We start from the raw sequence: 26,554 nt of genomic DNA on the forward strand, positions 1-26,554 counted from the left end.
GAAATCAGACGTTGTTTTTCTTTAGCCAAATCATTTCCATTGTTATCTGACTACTAAATATATCTATAATATTTGTAGTTTTTTTTTTTTTAATTTTTTTTTCAACGTTTATTTATTTTTGGGACAGAGAGAGACAGAGCATGAACGGGGGAGGGGCAGAGAGAGAGGGAGACACAGAATCGGAAACAGGCTCCAGGCTCTGAGCCATCAGCCCAGAGCCCGACGCGGGGCTCGAACTCACGGACGGCGAGATCGTGACCTGGCTGAAGTCGGACGCTTAACCGACTGCGCCACCCAGGTGCCCCTATAATATTTGTAGTTTTAAACAAATTTTCAGTCACAGTAATCTGATATTGCAATTGTTAGTATATCTTAAAGACTAAAAAAGTAAGACAATTATACTTTTATTCTAATAGTGGTTTTATGTGAATTTAGATTGTTTAATAATCTAGCAAAAGATGGAGGCATCATTGAAATGACAACAGAATTTGTTTAGATGGTTTCCAGCCTACAGACTAATGTGATTCTCCCAGAAATCCTGGGGGGTGTAATAGGTAATAAACACAGTAGCACATATCAACACTTGCTTTCTTCCAAGCTCTATGCCAAGACTTCACCTGTTTTATCTCATTAATTCTTTCAACAACATGGTGAATATTATACCCAATGCACAGACGTTGAGACTGAGGCACATGGAAGCTGACAAATCTGATTAAGCTTACACAAGTTAATAAATGGCAAAGCAATAAAAATGAAAGGCACAATGTCGGTCTCCACTTGAAAGATGAAGAAACTGACCTGCAGAAGGCATTATTTGGGCAAATGCTCTCAACAAGAGGGCATCAGATCACAATGGCAGACATCGGTCACACTTCAGACACAAGGAGAGAGGTTTCCAACTCCAAATCTTACACAATTTCGATTGCACTACACCATATTGGTCTTAAAATAAATGTATGTTTTGACTCTCATAAATTAGACATTTCACAGGAAATTGCAATTAATATTGACATAAATTAAAGTAATATTATTTTTCTTTATTATCTATATGTACACATGAAAATTTAGAGTAGCTATAAATCAAAGTTTGCATCCTCCAGTAAATTAAAACTACAATTTATGGAGTGTCTCCAATGACTACACATACTTCTGAGTGCTTTGCATATATTATCTCATTTAACAGCCACAGAAAATCTATGAAGAAGATACAATTACTACTCATTTTGGATGAAGAAATGTAAACACATATTTGAAAAACTAACAAACATCCAATAAATTATAGACACATATTTGAAACTCAGCTTTCTTTCTAACTCAAATCCAACTCCTAACTACTATTCTGTGAAGACTATAAAGCATACCACAAAATCACAGAGTTTAAATAACTTGAAATCAAAAGTATCAACTTTTACTTTTAAAAATCACATAGTTTCAAAATATATAATATTGCTGAGAACTTAAGAAGTGTCGGTTATTTCAATTCTCACACCAATGTAAATTCTGCTGTTTTGTTCCATTTTTAGGAAAGACAAATGAATTTTTTAACTTAAACTCACCCCAAAAATTCTTAGATCATGTATGTTCTGTTTATTTTCTTTACTTAACTCAAGCACAAATATTTGTCAAAGGTTTGTTCCATGGGGCATTAAGTTTCCCAGTATTGTGGGTTGCATATATGTGAGAACCCTGAGTAGAAAGAAATGAAAAATGCATTTTATTTTATTATTTTTAAAAATGTTTTTATTTATTATATTTTGAGAGAGAGAGAAAGAGAGAAGGGCAGAGAGAGTGGGAGAGAGAATCCCATGCAGGCTCCCGGGGCTGGAATCCACGAACCATGAGATCATGACCTGAGCTGAAGTCAGATGCTTAACCTACTGAGCCACCCAGGTGCCGCTAAAATATGTATTTTACTTTAGATTCACATATCTTTAGCCTTTTCCAATTTGCATTTAAAAATGCAATATTTAACACAAATGAGGCACAGGTTTTAATATAATAAAAATATACATATTACAGAGGAAATTAGAAATGTCTGTCTCTTTAGCCAGTGATATTGATGAACCCCCAAGATCTTCCCATACAAACATACGACAGTAAACTAGACAGTGTGTTATTTGCAAGGCTGACAGTAGCATCAACAGCCTTATTGACTTAGTGAAAACACTAACAATATGTGCCAGTCAGACTGCTAAACCTTAATCTTTATTAGAAGACTAAGTGAAACATGCTTTTCTAGTTCCTCTTACAGAAGGTAATGAGGCCAGGAATGTTTATTATCTTGCCCCAAATCATACAGCTAGCAGGAGCAGAGTATGGGATATAATAGAAAATATTTAATTTTACCTTATCTACAAGACTCAGTTCTTAAACAGCTTTAGTGTTGATACAGGTAGTGAGATATGTGAATAAGGCTGCCACAAATACTTTCTCTCTGAGCTGCAACACCTACTCCAGATCAGTGCATGGTTAACTCCCAATTATTTGTGTTGAAGAAATGGAAAAATAAATGTAATTGCACTGAATATATCATAAGAGTTATTCTGATCAAGCCCTTATTTTCTATTTCTGTAAGCCTGAAACTTCATTTTTTACTACAAGCTCCACCCCTCCCCACCCCCCCCCACCCCCCCTTATCGAAGGGGCTATGTTCCAAGGCTCCCACTGGGGTCACTTGAAGTGTTCCATTTGTAGGATTTGTGTTTACAATTCCGCCACATTAGAGATCTTGGCTTCCAAGGATACAGTGAGAATTCTACTTAACTTGAAGCTGAAGCTACCCCTGGCTGGTCACTTTGAGTTTTTCATGTCAGTAGTCATATGGGCAGAAAAATAAATATTAGTGCAAGCAATCAACTGATCACCATAAGAAGGTTGGGATGTTGTTACACAATGGGGGTAGGGTAAGTGTATCTAGTTTCCTCAGGATTCTTGGTGCTTCCATTCCCAATAATAGTGGCAAATGGGCAAATTGCAGCAACAATGGCCCAGCAAGGACAATATAACTAAGGGTCCTTTAGTTCTCCCCCTGAGCTAAAGGTCTGTACCATCATACTTGGCAGATATCCAAGACTAGCTTGGCTGAAAGAGTGGGAGGTAGAGAGGGAGATGGTGACTCAAGGTCTCAAGGTCCGTGGCAACAGTGGGGTTGGTAGCATGTTTCTCTAAACCTCTGCCCTTAAGGTTCTGCAAAGATCGTGGCTGGCTTCTGCCTCAAAGGAAACTATGACTTATCAAATCTGTATCACCACTCTCTGGAAGAATCAAGGTCATCATTTTCTCACAAAATTAGAGCCCCCATCATGTATTTTGGAACCAATTATAATGGAGGCTACATGTTTATCTGGGGGGCAAGTATTCAACCAACACTTGGGGAGAATAAGTGAATAAATTCTTCTTCCTTTCTCCCCAAAGATATTCTGATCTGGTAGGAACTTTATATGCCTTCCAGGAAAATGTTCTCCAAGATTGATTCATTGCTGCCCTTAGCAGCCATCTCAGTAAATGTGGGGTTTTATAATGTGTCATCTTGACTAAGCTCAACAACATTGCCCCAAATTCCCTTCCTGTATGATTTACATATATGTTACATATATTTTATTATCTACACACCTATGTATCTATCATCTATCTATCTATTTATCTATCTATTCTATTCTATCAATTACTGAGTCAGAGGTGTTAAAATTCTCAACTATAATTATGACTTTATTTCACTTCTTCAGTTCTATAAGATTCTGTTTTATCTATTGTAAAACCATTTTTAGGTATATACACATTTATAATTGCTATATATTTATAATAAGTTGATTTTTTTTTTACTGTTAACAATTCTTATAGGTGTGTAGTCATATCATATTGTGGCTTTAATTTCTATTTTTCTAACTACTAATGATGTTGACCATCTTCTCATGTGTCTTTCTGCCATCTGTATGTCCTCTTATTTTTTAATGTTTATTTATTTATTTAGGGAGAGAGAGAGGCAGAGAAGGAGAGAGAATCCCAAGCAAGCTCTGCACTGTAAGCTCAAAGCCTGATTTGGGACTCGATCTCACAGACCAAGATCATGACCTGAGCCAAAATCAAGAGTCAGATGTTTAACCAACTGAGCCACCCAGGTGCCCTGTCATCTGTATGTCCTTTTTGATGACATGTCTGTCATGTCTTTTGTACATTTTCTTTTTTTTTTAAGTTTATTTACTTATTTTTAGAGATAGAGTGAGAGGGGCAGAGAGACAGGGAGAGAGAGAGAAGATCCCAAGCAGGCTCCTTACTATCAGTGCAGAACCCTACCCGATGGGGGGCTTGAACCCATGAACTGTGAGATCATGACCTGAGCCAAAACCAAGAGCTGGACACTTGAACATTTTCTAATTTGATTGTTTGTTTTTAGTCCAATGTGAGTCTTAATGTATGCATTGTGATTCTCCCTGTAATATAGCAAGATATGCAGTCTTGTGAGAAACTATTACAAGACTGTTTCTCATCCATCTCTCTCTACTTTGTGGGAGGCTCCAGGTGTAGTGGGAGACTCCTGGAAGGCAGCTCTCATTCACCTCTTTGGTTACGGTGAGGTATGAGACTTCCCACCAACTCCTCTGCTTAGGATGCAGGTATAAGCTGTAACATCACGACTTAACTGCAGTCGGGAGATGGCTCATCCACATCAGAGCAATGTACTAATTGTGCTGTCATTTGATCCCTTAAGTCCTGTGTCATTCTGTGGGATTAGGGTCACAGGCATCGGAACCCATGCTGATACTGCTTTTGCTTTTCTTTGTGTTAGTAATAAGCTGTCTAAATCCATTTAGATTCATTGTCTTTTACTGACTGAATCTATAGAAGTGTGGCAAGCCAAACTAGTAGCTGCCATGACGCTGCTACTCAGGAGCTGCTTGACCACTTGACAATATTCATTAACCTTCTACCCAAACACCATCTCTTTTACCTATAATTACATTTGCTTAACTGATCTCCCTGCCAATAATCTTGCTTTCTGCAGATCTCTGTCTTACGTTGAAACTAGAGTAGCTTTTCTAAATGCAAATCTAATACTATTCTCCAACTTAGAATCTTCTAACTGCTAGATAGAGTGAAACATTTTACCATGTATTTTAGCCAGTTCAGGCTGCTATGACATAATACCATAGACTAGGTGGCTTATAAACAAGAGAAATTGATTTTTTACGGATTTGGGAGCTGGGAAGTTCAAGATTAAGAATAAGCAGAATTGGCGCCTGGTGAGAGCTCACTTCCTACTTTTAGTCTTCTTGCTGTGTCCTCAGATGGCAGAAGAAGTGAAAGAGCTCTCCATGGTCTTATTTATAAGGGCACTAATGTCTCTCATAACTTAACCACCTTCCAAAGGCCCTACCTGCTAATATAATTATACTGGAAGTTAGGATCACAACATATGAGTTTTGGGGGGACATATCCAGTCCAGAGCACTGTGGCTTACAATGACTTCCATGATTTGCCCCTGGACTACCTCTGCCCCTCATATCTTGACACTCTCCCTCCTTTTTTTTTAATTTTAAAGAAAGAAATCATGAGCAGGGAAGAGGGGCAGAAGAAGGGAAGGGGAGAGAGAGAGAGAGAGAGAGAGAGAGAGATTCTTAAGCAGGCTCCCAACATGGAGCTTGATCCCACAACCCTGTGATCATGAGCTGAGCCAAAATCAAGAGTCAGACACTCAACCAACTGAGCCACCCAGGCACCCCAACACCCAACACTCTCCCTCTCATAGTATAAGTTGTAGTAGAATTAAATATATTCTCTTTTTGTTTTTGAGGCTAGTTACATGTGCCAAATTTTAGGCATTGAAAATATTTAGTCCTTACTAACTCTAAGCACAAAATATGGCAGCAAGAAATGAAGCTGAATAGAAAAGCAGAACAATGTTGGATTTATTTGGAATACTTCAGTCTTGCCTTATTTCTCTGACTTAACAAGGTGAGTGTATATCTTTAAAATACACTAGCAATCCATGATTTGCATGCAACATATACCACACTCACCATGTATTGATGGCCTATAGGAGACTCCAAGACCAGAGCTACATTTTATTACCCGTTTCCTAAATTTCCAGGAAAACAATGACTTGTTAATTCCTTCAGTCTTATAAAAGCTCAAAGGTGATTACAGGGAACTGATTTGAGACATCTTTGAGCGAGTGGTATAGTATGTGCAACATTATGTAAGTGGATTTGGGATTAATTAAGGTCCTATCTGTCTAACATTTTGCTTTAGTATTAGAAAAGCCAGCACATGACTCCTGTTGATATGGGTCAGCATAAAACTCCAGACCACAAAAAAGGTGGCTTTTTCATCTTTGACACTATACTCGCTGCCCTTTTCATCTTTGTCAAACTCTGAGAAAGTAAGCAGTCCTTTATAAATACTGTCTAAACTTTTAATATGTGATACCCAGAAACAAAAACAAAAATGGGTATCAGTCACTCCCCCCAGTAGACTGTTCCTCAGTATGGAACCCAAGAATAATGTTCCATAGAAGGACAAAAGATCTTGAGGGGAGATGTTTAGAGGAAGATGGTATTTTAACACTTGGGAGGAAAAATATGATTCTTCTCCATAGTAGTAAGGAAAGCTGACATTTGCGAATTGCCCATTTTAATACTTTTAATGTGTGTCCGGTACTTGGCAGTATTGGTAGCAGTAAAAATAAGAGCAGGCAGAGCCTAAGTGTCTAAGAATGAATGTAGGATGTTTTGAATTGCAAAATGCCCGAGAAATACATTTTAATTCTCACTTTAGAAATACTGCGTTCACGTTGGTGTTATTTGTTGCAAACATATTCTCTTTAGGTAATGGAGTTATGTTAATGGCTGTTGAAATTCAGCTGATATTCCTGGGTACGCTTCTTACTGTATTCATGACAATGAATTATGGTCTAGTGATACCGCTTTCATATGTTGTTGAGGGATAAAATGGGATTAGGAAAATTGCTCCCAGCCATCATAGTAAATTTTCACCAGAACAAGCAGGCAGCTATGGTAGGTGACATTGGCATTTACTTTAACTTCCAAACACATTATTAGAATGGGAATGACTTTATATCATATCCCCAAATATATGTTCTGTTTTAGTATCCTTTGTTGCTGAGATATGTTTCCTAAGATTAGTATATTCTATGTCAGTATATGCAGTTGAGACAAAATCAATACTTGTGATATTTTCTATTTTGATATTTGATGACATTGGCACATACTCAAAGACTTATTCGTGAAGTGGCTAGTATTTAAATTGTCATTGTATGAGGATAAAGGTGACATAAAATTTTTAATCGTTATACGTACATTTGCATAGTCTCTTCAGATTCCATATTTTTTTTCACATCTTCCAAACCACTCAGTAAGAAATTGTAGCTAAAAGTGACAGTTGACATTGTAAAAAAATAATTACATGAATTTAATACAAGGAAATTCAAGGAAATACAAGGAAACCCGGCTCAACTCAGTATAAAATGTGGTGTTAATTCCATGCATGTATTTTATCCATTTAACTTTTGAAAAAATATTTTTAGGAAAAGCGTATCGCTGATCATCATGTCAGAACCCAAAATGTAACAGTAATCACTGACTTGGAGTTTGTATTTTAACATAAATGTCTTGTCGACAGTGAATGTTGCTGATTGCAATCTGCCGTAAGGTTCATCAACTCAGGCTGTTCTCTTAGTTGCTTCTTTTAGAGGACGCTGCTCAATAATTGTACTTCATGGTAAAGATAATTTTAACTTGAGGTCAGGTTTCAATGTCAAAGGGCAAAAATATAGCCTCGAATCAAATGAACCATACTCACATTCTACAGAATTTTCTCTTGCAATATTATAATACTTTCCAAAAAAAATATTTTTTACTATTATGGAAGTATGGGAATATGTGAGTTTTTATTTCTCTCACAGTAATTTTGGATTAAAACTTTGATGTGGGAAGCCAGGAGATTGAGATGTTAGTTCTGACTTTGGCACTTTGAAGTTTATTACCTTGGCCAAATCATATTAATACTTCCAGACCTTAGTTTTCCTATTTATAGTGTGAAGGAGTTGGATAAGATCATCAATAAAATTTATTTAGTTCTCAAATATTATAGTTGTGTAACAAGGAACTTGCTTATGTAGGAAATTAATTTAAAAAATTGTACCACAAAATTTGTTATTACTTGTCATGTGATTTTAAAGTGAGATCTTGGGGTGCCTGGGTGGCTCAGTTGGTAAAGCATCTGACTTTGGCTCAGGTCATGATCTCAAGGCTTGTGGGTTTTAACCCTGCGTCAGGCTCTGTGCTGACAGCTCAGAGCCTGGAGCCTGCTTCAGATTCTGTGTCTTTGTCTCTGTCTGCCCCTCCCCCACTCATGCTTTTTCTCTCTCTGTCTCTCTCTGTCAAAAAAATAAATAAATACAAACATTAAAACAAATTTAAAGTGAAAGCTTTTAAAAACTTTGTTGATGTAATGAAAACAAAGCTACTTTCTTAAAATTTAACTACAATTATCCTGTATATTATATTTTTGTTAAAGAATAATAAAACATTACTTTTTCTGTAGAAGTATATTTTAATGAGAAATATATAATGGGTTTTTTTTCTGAAGGACTAGATAAGTCACAAAAATTTACTTTTTTGTATGGTGTGTTTTATTTTTATATCTAGAATTAATATTTTGTAAAACTTAATAATATCTTGAAATAAGGACAATACATAAGTCAGCAGTTGCATATGTTATTAGACTTGATTGTGTAGAATATGATGCTTATTTTTGTCATCTGCAGGTCATTGCGACACATAATCAAGATGACACTAGGTCAGAATAGAGATAAGCAGTTTTATACCCAAAGAAATCTTTGTGCTAAATCAAACCTTTTTGTGCCAACTCAAATACAGAGCTTGATTTTATTCTGAAAAATGTAAAATCATTTAATCATCTCAAAGTAAAATGTCTTTAGAAGTAAAAGTATTCTGTAATCTGATAATTATAAAAATGCCAATCACTGGTTAAGTATTCTTTCGCTCATGTGACATTGAATTTGTGTGTTTTGTTATTTTTGTTCAATTTTGTTCACATTTTTGCTTCAAGCAGCATTCAATGGATCAATGATTTCAATGACCTCAACCGTCTATATGGCAGAGAAATTTGCTTCTGCCTTTATACACATTGAATTAGGGTCAGGAGAGAGTCTCTCTCTGGGTCTATGACAGATTATATCCACTTACGTACAGTCCTGGAAGAGGGACATTATCAACTGCAAAGAAACCTATGTAATCCCCTAACACAGCATTCCAGTCAGTCATTGACATATTAACTACAATGGGTTAAGTTGAATGAGCTTATCTCAAGGTAAGTCTAAATGTTTTTCAGAAATTACCAAATCATATTTTTGATGACTATTAATCATTTAAAGATTGGAAGCAATTTCTAATTAGTAAGCCTCAGAAGAAATACATTTGAAAAGCCAAAATTAACTTATTCTAATGACCTTTTAAATCAGATTATATTAGAATAGCAATTTAGTAAATCACATGCCTCTTAATTATAAATGAAGATTTGAGATAAAAAGGTAGAATAAAAAATGTTGATGTTATAGAGAGTGTCATATTGGGAAAATACTGTTTCACATCCTGATCATCTCTAATCTTGGTTTTGGGACTCAGACTGTCCCCTCTTAAATCATTTGAAATCAAGGAATCTGAGAAAGAACCATATTATATATTAGAAACCTCAGCTTCCAGCATTATGATTGACTGGATATTCTAAAAACGAAGAGACAAATAAACACCCCTTCCTCCTCCAATACAGCTTGATCCTGGGTAAATATTAACATGCTTGTATTTGCATGAGTGATTGAAATTGTAAAGAAGTAAAAAATATTACCAGGGATCTCCAAATAGGAATAGTTTGCTGAAAGCAAACAAGTGAGCATTTAGTAAGTAAAATCTAGGAGATGTTCCTAACAGCAAATGTTATGTATCTGTTAGTCAGATCTTAAACGTAAATGATATAGCATGTAGGAAATTAGACATTATTGTTAGGCCACCAAATTAGAAACAAATGAATAGAACACTCCTACAATTAATCTGGAGTAATATAAAAGAGCTACACGTTAGTGAAAAGATAGGTTACCAAAAATTTTCTGAGCAGCTGAGGAAACATATAAAAACACTGGTCTATCCTATCTCAAAAAAGTGAAAGTTATGATATAAAAATAATGATAATCATCAAAATGATAGTCTTATTTGATCATTTGCAAACATTGTGCTTCTCTTAGGTAACTCTGGATTTCAAATTCTTACAACTCATGTCAAATGCGTGTCAAGACAAGAAATTAACTTAAATTGGTCCCAATTGAGCAGTTCTTCTAATGACCTGTAAGTCCTCTCAGGAGGAAAACAGATCCAGGAAAATTTCAGGATTCCAACAAATTAAATTCTGTAAAAGTTAATTCAAATTAAAAAACACTGAATACTTCAGGGATGCTTAAATGACTGACTCTTCATTTTGGCCCCGGTCATGGTCTCGTGGTTTGTGGGGTTGAGCCCTGTGTAGGGCTCTGTGCTGACAGCATGAAGCCTCCTTGGGATTCTTGCTCTCCTTCTCTCTGTGCCCTCCCCAACTCATGCTCCTCTCAAAAAATAAATAAAAAATAAAAAATACTGAGTACTTCAGAAAAGAAGCCATTATGTTTGAGATTCGGCAGAAATAACACAATAGATAAATATATCCAAGAACTTCAGATATTGGAATTAACAGATTTAGAATGTAATTATGTGCTAATTGTTTTTTTTTAATCTTTTAATGTTTATTTTTGAAAGAGAAAGAGACAGAAAGAGTGTGAGTGGGGGAGGGGCAGAGAGGGAGAGGGACATTGAATCTGAAGCAGGCTCCAAGCTCTGAGCTGTCAGCACAGAGCCTGATGCAGGGCTCGAACTCATGAACCAAGAGATCGTGACCTGAGCCAAAGTTGGACGCTTAACCAACTGAGCCACTCAGGCTCCCCTATGCTAATCGTTTTTTAAGAAAGAGGGCATAAAGACAGCAATGTACAAGAAGTTACAATAAAGTACCAGAAAGATCTGATTTTAATGAAAGAGAATTGAAAATGAAAAAAATAATAAATTTAAAGTGAATAGAAGATGAAGCAGCAGGTTAAATAAATATGTAGAGAATATTAATGAACCAGAAGAGATATTAAGAAATTATTTAGTCTCTAGCAGAGAGAAAAGAAGATGTGTAATATGAATGAAAGGTAAAAGATATGTAGGATAGATGGAGATGGTCCAACATTGATATGATTAGAGTTCTAGAAATAAAGAGTAAAATGACTAAGAATTAATGTTAGAAGAGATCATTGTTGGTAATTTTTCAGAAATTTACATGATTTTATATGACACAAAAGTCATTCTGAATACTAATAGGATACATGAAAAGAGGGGAAATACTTTGATACTTGATTCTTCGTAGTGAAACAGCTATATCATGCTCAAACACAAACAAAAAAAAAACTACACCAAATAGTTTTAAAAAGCCACAAATTATATTTTTATGAGCCAGAGTTGTATTGAAAATTGATATTTCAAGAGTAATACTGTAATCTAATCAATAATGGATAGTATCTTCAAAGTGGGAAGAGAATTTCTATACCCAACAAAGACTATTTTTTATGAGTGAGGGAAAAAAAAAGAAATTTGCAGTGGAACAAAATGGAGTTTATTAAAAGAACTCACAAATTATGTATGCATCTCAGGAAAAAAGAAAATGATTCTAGAAGAATGTCTGAGACGTAAGAAAAAATGGCTAGAAAATAAACTGGTAAACATGTTTGTAAATATACATACATACCAATTGTATAAAATAATTATATGTATAATTTGGGGAAATAAAAGCAAAATACCACATTAATTGGGGCATAAAAACCATTCAGAGTTCTTGGTATTTGAAAGGAGAGTTAACATACCGATTATATTTAGAGTTTCTTTATGTTAGGTACTCATGATACGATTGTAAGTTTGACTCATAAAAGAATAAAAATTATATAATAGCACCCAAGCATGTAGATTTAAAGAATAATAAGAAAAATTAACAAGTGAAAATCCTTGAAAAACTCCTCCAAAAAAGGCAACAAAGAAAAATAACACATATAAAATCAGAATAATAGAAAGTTTAAAATAAAATAATGTAGACAAAGTCTAATATGTCAGTAATCAAATGTATGCAGACTGAGTGTTCTCTGTATGAGACAGAAATTGTCAGGTATAGTTTTCAAAGCCCAGCTGTAGCTATAGGTTCTTTATAAGCAGTAAACCAAAAATACAAGACACCAAGTGTTGAATATGAAAGGATGGAGGGAGTTATATAAGATGGATACGAGAAATAGCATAGGTGTTATGAAGAGAGGAAAACAATAGACTTTAAGATAAGAATGTTATTTGAGACCAAAGGAATTTCATACAATGATCACAGGTTTAATTCACCAGGAAGATGTACTAATTCTAACTTGTAGATAGAAGCAAATCTATCTAATAGATGAAGCAAAAATTTATTAAACCAAGTGGAATTTGAAGAACATGCTTAACCAATGTTATTTCATAATAGATCTTTTCCTGAAGCCAACAATCAAAGAATACAAATCCTTCTCAAATACTCATGAAATATGTATACCGTTTGTCTTAAAGAATGCTAGACCATTAAAAGATCTCAACAATTTTTAATAAATTGATATCATACAGATAATAAACTGGCCATGATTATATAACATTAGAAATAAATGAGAATTAATTTGATTGTGGTAATCGTTTCACATTATATACATATATCAAACCATCATGTTGTATGCCTTAAATATATACAATTTGTTATTTGCTAATTATACATCAGGAGACGTTGAAAAAAATAAAATGCAAAAAAAAACTCCTCCCAAAACAAATTAGAAATGTTATAAAATGATAATGAATAAAATATCTTTCTATGTTAGAAAATTAAAAAACATAATTAAATAATTGTATGAAAAAAGTAAAAATGGACATTAAATAAAAAATAGGGGTGCCTGGATGGCTCAGTTGATTGAGCATCCAACTTGATTTCTGCTCAGGTCATGATCCCAGGGTCATGAGATCAAGCCCCATGTTGGGCTCTGTGCTGAGCATGGAGCCTGCTTGAGATTCTCTTTCTCTTCCTCTCTCTCTGACCCTTTCCTATGCTCTCTGTCTCAAAAAATAAAAATAAATAAATAAATAAATAAATAATTATGTTTCCTGCATGGTAGCAAAATATTGTATGTTAACACTGGGTAGCTGCAACCAAATTGATTAAATACAATTGTATAGCCTTTAATACTTAGAAAACAAGCCTGAAAATAAATGGGCTCAGCATCCAACTTTAGTTAGAAAAACTGTGTTAGAAAGACAAATCTAATAAATACATGAATAGAAATTAATAGACTATGAAACTAACATACAAAATAAAAAAAAACAACTAAGCTAAGACAATGATTATTAAAATACCTATAAAGCATCACCCCTTTTACAGGGTTGAGTGACAACAACAAAAAAAAGAGAATGAAAATACAAAAACATCAAGAATTTAAATGGCAGCATAACAAAGGATATCATAGAGATTGAAAAGATAGAATATTATAAACAAATGTATGCCAGTATGTCTGAAACATATGGAATGGGAAAACTTCCTAGGAAAGTGACTTACCAAACCAATTCAGAAAGAAATAGGAACACTGAATAATCCTACAGGCATTAAATACATTGAATCAATTAACAATCTCCATAAAGATAATACCACTAAATGTTACTCACAGATGGTTTTACAAGCAAATCCTATCACTTATATGGAAGAAATCTGTCTCATCTTGAACAAACTATTTACAGAATAAAAACAGTAGGAATGCACCCCAGCTTAATTTAGGAAGCTGCTATAATCTTGATTCAAAAATAAGAAATAGGACAATGGTATTTATGAAACAGGTGAAATCATTAAAAAATAGTCAAATAGAATGCAGCTGTATATAAAACATATATTACATCATGACCTAAAAAGCATGTCTGATTTAATATTATGCATTCTGTGTAATTTTCTCATTAAAAGATTACAAGATAAAAATCCTATGATCTTGTGTATAGCGTAAAACAAAATTCAATGTTCATTTATGATGAAAAAATCTAACAAATTAGGGCCAGTTGGGTGAACAATCAAGAAGCCAAGGCCCTATGTTTATCATATTTGGCTGGGGGTATGGGAATTACGTATACAAATCCATGTTCTCTTAGAAAGGGCATTTGAGACATCAATGCCTTTCTTCTGGCATATTTTAGTATGTGCAGTGGTAGTTACCAGGTTATATAAGATTAACTTTTTAAAAACATTTTTTCTTAACATGTAACATGCATTCAGAAAAGTTAAAAATCTTAGGTATAGAGTTTGATACATTTCACAAAAACCATGAAGTGACCACTGCCCAAATAAGATTAAGAATATACAAACACCACAGAAGTCTCATTCAATCCCTTAACTATACTTGGACTCCTGTCCACTCCAAGTGTAATCACTATCCTGACTTCTGACTTCTATCATCATAGATATCAGGATTTACTGATCTGTTTTGCTTATAAAAAACAATATTGGATATCTTTTCACCATTGTAGTAACTTGCATATCTTTATTTTTTTCCGTTTAAGTTTTTTTTCTATTTTTTTTTTAAATTGTGGGAAGAACATTTAACATATCTATCTCCTTACTAATTTTTAGGTGCACAATACAGTACGGTTAATTATAGGCACTGTGTTATACAGTACATCTCTAGAATTCATACATCTTGCATAACTGAAACCTGATACCTACTGAACAACATCTCCCCATTTCCCCCTTAACCCAGTGCCTGGCAATCACTATTCTGTCTGCTTCCAGGATTAACTATTTTAGGTTCCTCATATAGGTGGAATCATGCAGTATTTGTCCTTCTGTGACTGGTGTATTTTGCTTAGCAAAATATCCTCCAGGTTCATCCATGTGGTTGCAGATGACAGTATTTTCTTTTTTTAAAATTTTTTAAATGTTTATTTTTGAGAGAGAAAGAGGGGAAGAGCAAGAGTGAGCATGAGTGGGGGAAGGGACACAGAGACAGAGGGAGACACAGAATCTGAAGCAAGCTCCAGGCTCTGAGCTGGCAGCACAGAGACCCACATGGGATTGAAACCCAGGAACTGTGAGATCATGACTTGAGCTGAAGTTGGATGCTTAACTGACTGAGCCACCCAGGTGCCCCTTAAAGGCTAGATAATATTCCATTTTGTGTACAACCACATTTTCTTTATCCATTTATCCGTCGCTGGAAAATTAGATTATTTTCATATCTCAACTATTGTGAATAATGCTGCATTGAACACGGAAGTGCAGTTCTCCAAGATCTCATTTCAATTCTTTTGGATATACACCCAGAAGTGGGATTGCTGGATCACATGGCAGTTCTATTTTTAATTCCTTGAGGGACTTTGTGTTTTCAGTAAAGGCACCATTTTACCTTCTCATCAACAGTATATAAGGGTTCTAATTTCCCTATATCCTAGGCAACAGTTCTTCTTTTTCTTTTTCTGATAATAGTCATCCACATGTGAAGAGATATTCATTGTGGTTTTAATTTGCATTTTCCTGGTGATTGGTAATGATGAACATCATTTCTTACACCTGTTGTCAAGTTGTGTTTTCTCTCTGCATCTCACACATTTTGATAAGTTGTATTTTCATTTTTAATTACTTCAAAATATTCTTTATTGTAATCTTTATTTTTTTTTTTTTAGCCCATCTGTTATTTAGAAGTGTTTTGTATAATCTCCATATATTTTTGGATTTTTCAGCTATTTTTCTGTTTCTGATTTCTAGTTTAGTCCCATTGTGTCCTGAGAGCTGATATTGTAGGATTTATATTCTTTTAAATTTTTTAATGTGTGGTTAATGTCCCAGATTGTGCTCTATCTTGGTGAATGTTCTATATGAGCTTAAGAAGAATGTGTATTCTGCTGTCATTGGATGAAGCAGTGTATAGATGTCCATTTTATCCAACTAATTGATGGTGTTGTTAAATTCAGCTATGTCCTTGGGGATTTTCTGTCCCCTGGATTTGTCTATTTTGGTTTGGAGAGGAATACTGAAGTCTGCAACTACAATAGTGGATTAATCTATTTCTCTTTGTGTTTCTATTCATTTTTGCCTCACGTATTTTGATGCTCTGTTGTTTTGTGTATATATGATAAGGATTGTTATATCTTCTTGGAGAATTGACCCCTCTATCATTGTGTAATGGCCCTCTTTATCTCTGGTAACTTTTCTCTGTTCTGAGGTCTACTTTGTCTGAAAGTAATATAGCCATTCTTGTGCTGTTGTTTTTAAGTGTCAGCACGGTATATCTTTCCCCATCCACTTTCTTTTAAACTATCTGTGTCTATATTTAACATGGGTTTCTCATAGACAACATATGATTGGGTAGTGTTTTTTGATGCACTCTGAATTTCAGTTTTTTAATTGGTGCATGTAGAACATTATTGATATGGTTAGATTAATGTCTACCGTATTAGTTCCAGTTTTCTATTTGTTGTCCTTGTTTCTTGTTCCTATTTTTGTGATTCACCCTATCCCTGATTTTTGTTGTTTTATGTGGTCATTTTATATGATTTCATTTTCTCTACTTTCTTAGCACATAAATTATATTTCTTTTTATGTATGCTTTTAGTGGCTGTCCTAGAATTTGCAATATACATTTACAACTAATCCACATCTATTTTCAAGTAACACTCTATTGCTTCACAGCTAGTGTGAGTACTTTATAATGAAAATAATCCTGATGCTTTACTTTTGTCCCTTTGTTGTCTTTCACTTTGCTTATTCATAAGCATGCATAGACAGACGGGTGCACATGCACGCACACACAAACGTAATCAGAGACATTGTTGCTATTACTATTTCGAATAAACTTACCTGTTAGATCAATTATGATTCAGGAAAATAAAAGTTTTTATTTTATCTTCATTTATTCCTTCTTCTATGCCCTTTTCTTTATGCATATCTGAATTTTTGATCTATATAATTTTCCTTTTCTCTATAGAACTTTTAAATTTCTTACAACAGCTACTAACTACAAATTCCCCCATTTTTTGTTTGAGAACAACTTTATTTCTCCTTCACTTTTCAAAGTTAATTTCATAGTGTACAGAATTCCAGGTTAGTGATTTTTTTTTCTCTTAACACTTCAAGTATTTCCACTGTCTTCTTGCTTGCATGGTTTCTGAGAAGTAAGATGTCATTCTGATCTTTGCACCTCTATAGGCAAGGGTTTATCCTTTGGCATTTTGTAGAAGTTTTTTCAGTATTGCCTATTGATGTCTCAACTTTAAGGATGCAATTTGCCCTGTGCTCTCAGTTCTCTTACAGATCTGAGAAGCATTGTTGATTTTATAGCTCACCAGATGTTTTAGGATGGAGTGGCAACTTCCAAGCTTTTTATACGCTAGACTGGAAACCAGAAGTCCTGGCTTGGTTGTCTTAGATCTGGGTTTAATTAAAGGAACTTGACACTCATGGAAAGCATATAATTCTTCTCTGGAGTTAAATTACTTGTTTTCCTTCACATATATAAGGCTGTTTTGCTTAGAAGAAGTTGTGGACATGGGAGGCATCCAAAAAACCATAGTCTCCTCTCCTAGAAGTTTCACATGCACATTTGATCCTCATATCAATGAGATTAGTTAGGACCTGAATTTTCTTTATTTTGCAAAAGAAGACATCGAAAGATTGGTTTGGGCAATGTCATACAACTTTATTTATTTGACTTGAATGTCACCAATTTCTAGGCAACAACTGTATTTTACTTATCTTGATAACCTCAGTGCCTAGAAAGTTCCTGGCACATAATTGGTGTGTAGTTAACAATTGACGAATAAGTGAGTAAACAAAGAAACAAATACAAAATTAGAACTCAGACTGCTAGACTTTTGCTCATTCCATCATAGCAAGGGGGTTTTAAGTTTAAAAATACTTTGAAACTTTATGTCCTTGTCATTAGTATTTGCTACCATATTCTCAAAAGATACTCCTGGGGGATAGACAGTGCAGAAACGCAATGGCATCAAATTTTAAATTGCTTTGTAGCTGAACACTATGCATAGAGGTCATGCCCTAATTTTATTATTTTGTAAAAAAGCTGGTACTTCTTCAATAAACATTTTTATCTCCACGGCTTACATTAAATTCCCTTTTAACTTCAACGCTTTCTCTTACTGAGTGTTCACTTCCTGACTCATTTAAACTTATATGCAGCCGTGACACAGATGCTACATTGGTATCTTGCTGGTTAAATGGACCAAAAAGGCATACTTATTAGTTGGTAAATATGATTATTTTTCATTTTAAATTTCCACAAAGGCATATGAAGTAGTAAAGAAATGTGCTGTACGTACTATGTAAATTTCCACGGAGATGCAGTAAACTGAGTTCTGCAAATCTGAGCTCTATTTTATTTTGGGTCTGTTTCTAGTGCCAATCAAAATGACAACTGCAAATTCATTCATGAGCTTGATCTGAGGAGAAGAGAAATCCATGCAGATGATTTAAGTAAAGGGAGAGTAGAGAAAATCAAATTTATAGAAACTAGGTATTACTGTCCATTATAGTTGCTAAAACTACTGGGTTCCCAGAGAAGGGACAGAAGGAGCTCCCACGTATTGGCTAATAATTTGGAAGGATGTAACATGAGATTAGAAAAGGAAAGTTTAAGGTCTGTATAACAAATGTGTGTGAGTTGGAGTGGCACAGTTTCTCAGTCAGAATCAAACAACCAAAAAACCCCTGAATAGAAGCTTTAATGGAACACCTTAAACTTTTGGAAAATTAGTCTGTCAAGTTTCATAATATGAATTAGGTAAAAGTTTTTGCTTGCCTCAGGGAGAAAGAGAGCTATTGGTTTTAACTAATGAGATTTCGTGGAAATAGATGAATTCAAAAAAGAATAATTGCTCTAATATTTTTACCCTTTTTAATGGCCAGGATCAAGAAAATTGCCTATCCATATATACATGTTTCTCAGTGTAGTACTTAAAAAAAGGTAGGATACTAGTAAAAGACTGCACTTTGAAACATATGTATTCATTTTTAAAGTACAATGTTGGGACCCAGTGGGGAGTGAGTCAATATATGTTGGAGTGAGGGAGCAGGAAGAGAAAGACGAAAGAGTATGAGGATAAGAAAAAAATGAAAAGAGATAGAAAAATGGGAGACATTATTATAGTAGCCCTGAAGTTGCTAGTTCATATATTACTGATTTTTAGGTTTAAAGTTTATTAACACTTAAGATCTCCAAGAAAATATAAGCAATACTGTATCAAGTACCCACATACTTACCAACTAGCTCAAGGAAAATGCTTGATACAGTTAAATCTCTTTTACCAATCTTTCATGGGCACAGCCAATCTCTCCTCTAGAAGGGTCCTAACGTTCTTATTTAGCACTGTCATGAATTTCTTTATAGTTTTCTATATATGCATATATCCCTAAGTCATACATCATGTTGTCTTAAATATTTAAATCTTTATATAATTGGTTTTGATGTGTAATTTCATTTTCTTCATCCAACATAGGGTTTGTGAGGTTTATTTATATTCATTCTTTTCACCTATCACATGAATATACCAACATTTATTTATTCATTCTCCTGCTATAAACGTTTAAATGGTTTTTATTTCTTTTATTTTTTATAATGTTATTTTATACATTTTCCCAAGTGCTTGTACCAATTCCTAATCCCACCAGCAATGTATAAATATTCCTGATACTTCTCTACTTCTCCAACATTTGATAATAATCAACTCTTAAAATTTTTGCCAACTCAATTATTATGAAATGGTATTTCATGGTGACCCTAATCTATTTTTTCTTAATTACTAATAAAGTAGAGCATCATTTCATCTGTTTATTAGCCTCTCTTGTGAATTGCCTTTGCATGCTTGTTTTTTATGGTTTTTAGGAGTTAAAATATATGTTATAGTTATCTGTATAGTATACTATACATAAATATACATGAATATAAAAATTAAATTTTTTTTCCAATTTTCAGGCTCTTTTTCCACTTCTGTAATGTGTTTTAATGAAAATAATTTTACATTTTATCTCAGTCAACTTACAAATAAAGTCATCACCCAGATTCTCATCTCATCTCATCTTATCTCATGTCATCTCTTAGATTCTGTGTAACCTATTGGGACCTATAGTCTTCGATCTATAATCTTTTTGCTCTTTCTCCTCCTTTTTGTCTTACATATAGACTTCATGGTCTTGCTTTTTATCATGCAAGTTGAAAAATCTGTACTATAAATGAATCCAGGTCTTTGTACTCAACATTTACCCTGGGACTCCTGTCTATAGTGGAGGAAAAAAAGCACACAGCCGTGATGGCTGCCTCACTGGAACTCACAATCCTGTCACTCTGTTGCTCTCATAGGTAACTGTTTCCTGATTTCTTCTAGAATTTAAAACTCTCTTAGCCATCTTCACTCTCAGTTTATGTCCTTGCTTATTTCACTGAAGAAACAGGAACAATTGGAATAAAGATGCCTCATATGTCCTCCACCACAACACCCAGGAAACTTCAACTGTGTCCACAGTCCCTAAGTCATTCCTATAACTAAACTGTGCTCTTATCTAAAGTTAAACCTTCATTGGATCCCCCACCCACATTTTTTTATGCTCAAATATCTTTCCAGCGTGTATCTCATTTTTCTTTTGTGCATCATAAGTTTTACCTCTTTATTGGATCTTGACTATCATCATACAGATAAGAAATACTTTTTCATATACTTGAGAACAAAATCTCTCTGGACTCTACTTCCTCTCTAAGTAGCATCTCCCAGCACGCCATTTCCCATCCCCGTTATATAACTAAGCTACTAAGAAAAGTTGTGTGTAACTACTTCTCCAATTCTCTGCTTTTATTCTCCCATTTTAAGGTTTTTATTTAGAAAAATTCAAACACACAAACAGGATAATGAAATCTTATATAACCTATCACCCAGATTTAACAATTATTTGCCATAATATATACATGCTCCCTTATTTCTTTTCTTTTTAGCTGAAGTATATAAAAGCATATTATTGTACTTCTGTAGTCATTTCACCATAATGACTATTGCCAAGGTCAACTATGACCTTTATATTGCTAAGTCCAATGGTCAATTCTCAGTTCTTCTCATATTTGGCTTATTATCATTTTATAAAGTTGATCACTTGTCTTGTTTAAACATTTTTTTCACATGCCTTCCAGTGTATTCTGCTTCTCTGGTTTTCCTCTTGTTACACTGGACAGTCCTCTTCAGTTCATTTTCTGGCCTCTTTATAAATGGAGGCCTTGAGATTTAATTAATTAATTAATTTTATATGTAAAGAGTGCACAGAAGTGGGGAAGAGGGGCAAAGGGAGAGAGGGAAAGAATCTTAAGAATTTTAAGCCCCAATGTGGGGCTTGATCCCATGACCCTGGGATCATGACCTGAGCCAAAATCAAGAGGCAGAGCCACCCTTAACTGACTGAGCCACCCTATTGCCCCAGAGAGAGAGAATCTCAAACAGGCTCCATGTTCAGAGTGAAGCACAACGCAAAGTTCCATTCCACAAACCATAAGATCATGATCTGAGCTGAAATCAAGAGTCAGACACTCAACTGACTGAGCCACCGAGGTGTCCCTATAGGTGCAGTTTTCAAACAACATTTGCTCACTTGATGGCTTTATGTAAAATTTTGGTAATTCTGGAAATATTTCAAATTTTTTATTGTTATTATATTTGTTGTAGTGATATGTGATCACTAATCTTTGATGTGACTTTGTGATTGTCTTGGGGAGCTGCAAACCAGGCCCATATAAGATGGCAAACTTATTTAATAATGTTGTGTGTATTCTGACTGTTCCACTGATAAGTTGTTCCCTCATCTCCCTCTCCTTGGGCCTTTCTATTCACTGAGACACAATAATATTGAATGAAGTTAGGCCAATTAATACCTCTACGAGGGCCTCTAATTGTTCAAGTGAAAGGAAGAGTTGCATGTCTCTCATTTTAAATCAAAAGCTAGAAATGATTAAACTTAAGGAAAAAGCATGTCAAAAGTTGAGACAGGTTGAAAGCTAGTCCTCTTGCACCAGTTAGCTAAGTTTAAATGCAAAAGAAAAGTTCTTAAAGGAAGTTGTAAGTGCTACTTTAGTGAACACATAAGTGATAAGAAAGCGAAACAGTCTTATTGCTGATATGGAGAAAAGTTTAGTGATCTAGATACGAGATCAAACCAGCTGCAACATACCCTCAAGCCAAAGCTTAATCCGGAGAAGGGATTTAACCCTCTTAAATTTTATGAAGGCTCAGACAGGTGAGGAAGTCACAGAAGAAAAGGTTGAAGCTAGCAGAGGTTGGTTCATGAATTTTAAGGAAAGAAGTCATTTCCATACATATGAGTGCAAGGTGAAGCAGCAAGTGCTGAGGTAGAAGCTGCAGCAAGTGGTCCAGAAGATCTAGCTAGGATCACGAAGGAAGGTGACTATGCTAAACAACATATTTTCAAGGTAGATCAAACAGTCTTAAACTGGAAGAAGATGCCATTTAGGGCTTTCATAGCTAGAGAAGAAAAGTCAATGCCTGGCTTCAAAGCTGTATAGGATAGGCTGTCTTTTTAGGAGCTAATACAGCTGGTGAGTTTAAGCTGAAGCCAATGCTTATGACCATTATAAAAACTCTAGTGTCATTAAGACTTAGGCTAAATCCACTCTGCCTGTGACCTATAAGTGGAACACTAAAGCCTGGCTGACAACACATCTGTTTACAATATGGTTTACTGAATAATTTAAGCCCACTCTTGAGACTTGCTGGTCAGGGAAAAGTTTCTTTTTAAAATATTACTGCTCATTGACAATGCACCTGGTCACCCAAGAGCTCTGCTGGAGATGTAAAACAAGATTAATGTTGTTTTCATGCCTACTAACACAGCATGTACTCTGTAGCCTATGGATCAAGGAATAATCTTGAATTTCAAGTCTTATTACTTAAGAAATACATTTCATAAAGCTATTGCTGCCATAGATAGTGATTCCTCTGATGGATCTGACAAAGTCAGTTGAAAATCTTTTCGAAAGGAGTCACCATTCTAGATGCCATTAAAAACATTCATGATTCATGGGGAGAGGTCAAAATATCAACATTAATAGGAGTTTGGAAGAAGTTGATTCCAGCTCTCATGGATGACTTTGAGGGGTTGAAGGCTTTAGTGGAGGAAGTAACAGCAGAGGTAGTGAAAACAGCAAGAGAACTAGAATTAGAAGTGGACCCTGAAGATGTGACTGAATGGCTGCAATCTCCTAATAGACTTTAACGGTTGAGGAGTGTGGTTTCTTATGGATGAGCAAAGAAAGTGATTTCTTGAGATGGAAACTACTCCTGGTGAAGATGCTGTGAAGATTGTTGAAATGACAACAGAGGATTTAGACTATTACATAAACTTAGCTGATAGAGCAGTGGCAGACTGCGAATATTGACTCCAATTCTGAAAGAAGTTCTACTGTGGGTAAAATGCTATTAAACAGCATTGCATGCTACGGAGAAATTATTTACGAAAGGAAAAGTCATTTAATGTGGCAAACTTCATTATTGTCTTATTTTAAGAAATTGCCAGCCTTCAATTGGACGTTGCTACCCCACACTGACCAGTCGGCAGCCGTTGGCATCTAGGCAAGACCCTTCTCAGGGTGGGTCCCTGAGGGTGGGACCCTTCTCAGGGTGGGACCCATCCCAGCTCAGATGATGGTTGGCACATTTTAGCAAAAAAAAAAAAATTATCTAATTGATGGATGTACATTGTTATTTTAGACATAATGTCATTTCCATAGTATAGTGGAAACATAACTTTTATATGCACTAGGAAACCAAAAAATTAATGTGATTCACTTTATTTAGGTGTTTTGGAACCAAATGTGCAATATCAAGGTATGCTTATAAAAGCCAAAGTCTTTCAAGGCTTATAAGGTGAGCATACATTTATCCTCCGAACCAGAACACTTTAAGGAGTGAAGGACAATAAAACTGATTAAGGTGATATGATTTTGAAATATGCTCTTATGAATGGACAAATTAGATTAATTATGTTTGTAGATATGAAATCATTATATTCAAGAAATACTTTCAAAACTAAAATTTTCTCCCTAATCAGTGGTTGTTAAAGCAACATTTAAAAACAAAATATTGGGGTGCCTCAGTGGTTCAGTCAGTTGAGTGTCCGACTCTTGATTTCAGCTCTGGTCATGATCCCAGGGTTGTGGGATCAACCCCCATGTCAGGCTCTCTGCTGAGTGTGGAGCCTGCTTAAGATGATCTCTCTCCCTCTCCTTCTGCCCTTCTCCCCCACTCGTTCTCTCTCTTACTCTCTCTCTCTCTCTCTCAAAAAAATAACTAAAAACATGATATCTTACTTTATTGTTATAATGCAAATAATTATTCTTGTACATTTTCACACACTTTAGTCATGGCTTGGCTTTTTTTTTTTTTATATATATATACAAAAGGATTTATTAAAAAAAAAAACCAGTAAGACACTAGTACATCATGACACTGTTACACTGGGCTTTTAACACAAGACTTGCTCTACAATATGGGGGGGGGGGTGGCGCATAAAACACAAATTGATTCTGAAGCATAGCAATTAAGAAATATAACAATGAAAGCAAATTTCTTTTAATGAGAACTCAGAATTAAACTTCAGAAGGACCCAATGTCATACTTCCATCTCTAATACTATGTCATTGGCATTTTTAAGTACAAAAATTTACCATGGCTTTATTTTATTTTTAAAATATTTTTCCAAATATTCTTTGAAAGTGCATATATAGTTAACTTGAATGTGATGATACTTTTAATGTGTTCTTGTTTGCAAACTGTCAATAATTTCGAACTGCCAAAATCTTTAGACCTGAAATTTTGGAAGGGGCTCCGTTTGTTGAATACTTCAAATATTTTTAATGTCTTGTTTTGAAAAAAAAGAAAAAAAATGAACATCTGGAAGACTTTTTAAAATAATTTTTAAAAGTTTTTTATTTTAATGTTTATTTATTTTTGAGAGAGAGAGAGAGAGAGAGAGCGAGAGGGAAAGGGACAGAGAGAGAGGGAGACACAGAGCCCAAAGCAGGCTCCAGGCTCTGAGCTGTTAGCACAGAGCCTGATGAGAGGCTCGAACCCATGAACTACAAGATCATGACCTGAGCCAGAGTTGAACGGTTAACCAACTGAGCCATCCAAGCACTCCATCTGGAGAATTTTTTAAAAAATGTTCAATACTATTATAGGACACAGTTTTATTGATGAAGCAGTTGTTTGAAGAGTCAAACATTTCCAAAATATTATTGATGTGGGCAACAAAACAATCTTACGTAGTGTCATGTAGAAATATCTACATCTACCAATATTTTTATATATAGCATTTAACATTAACTTAATCATAAAAGTTTTGTGGTAAGTTAATCTATATGCATATATGTATGTGTTTATATATTTGATAATTATAGCTCCTGCTTTTATTTTCAGAACATTGTTATTTGTTTGAATGCAAATAAAAATTGTATGTGCACTATACCCAATTTAAGAATATTTCTCAATAGATATTTTCAACTTGGGAAGAACATTGTTACAATAATGCTGTTCTTTAACATTTGTATTTGTTTCATCACTGCAGTGCTAAACTTTCTAACTGAATTAACAACAAGAAAAAGGTTTTACAAGAATGCTATTTAAAACTTGAAATAATCAACTTTGAATAGCTTTATTTTCACCACTTGAATTATATGAACAATTCAAATCATTATTGGAGTGAACATTTTTTGAAGCATCAGATAGCACAGATATGAAACTGGAATCTTGTTGGTGAAATTCTTATGCAGCCATCATTTCTCTCTTCATTTGTACACAAGAGAAGTAAAAAATTTACAAGAAATTTGTGATTTAAAGAAAAGCCACACTTAACAGAGTGACATGTAAATGACTATTCTGCAGTTAACAAGCGCTAAATCATCATCTTGTATGTAGTCTTCTTAAGAAAAGAAAAACACTAATGTTGCACATCATTTACTTATTTTGTTAGTTTCCAGAGTATAATTAAGTGAATTTGGAAAAATTAAGAACTTAAAAAGATTTTGAAAAAAATAAAGGAAGGTTCGAGGCTGATGGAGAAGGTCTATAATTTTATGAACATTGACTTACGGATTTGAACATAATACCTCAATATATCTGTGTTGTTTGAGATCTTGAATGTTGGAATATGGTGATGATGGACAAAAGTCATAGTCGCAGACCAAGAAAATCTCACGGCCAAATGCAATGAGTTGTTGTGAATGGCTTAGGTATGTTCATAGATGATGTTAGGCAATAGCCTTCTTTGAACAACTTGTCTCGTAAAGCTGGGAAGCACTTTCCACTGTATGGACCTGGGTATTTACATGAAAGGCCAAAGAAGTCTTCTGGAATGGAGC

General features: G+C 34.6%; 1 long non-coding RNA gene across 1 annotated transcript; it reads right to left on the reverse strand.

Annotated features, from left to right (window-relative positions):
• Positions 1-3,602: 3,602 nt before the first annotated feature.
• LOC123600007 lies at positions 3,603-24,790 on the reverse strand. The gene is made up of 3 exons (XR_006713417.1): positions 24,666-24,790; positions 5,733-5,739; positions 3,603-3,612 (listed from the first exon to the last, which is right to left on the reverse strand). It is a non-coding gene; the product is annotated as an uncharacterized LOC123600007 (long non-coding RNA).
• Between the last annotated feature and the right edge of the window lie 1,764 nt (positions 24,791-26,554).

The sequence above is a fragment of the Leopardus geoffroyi genome, chromosome C1, assembly GCF_018350155.1.
Source record: "Leopardus geoffroyi isolate Oge1 chromosome C1, O.geoffroyi_Oge1_pat1.0, whole genome shotgun sequence".
Taxonomy (NCBI): domain Eukaryota; kingdom Metazoa; phylum Chordata; class Mammalia; order Carnivora; family Felidae; genus Leopardus; species Leopardus geoffroyi.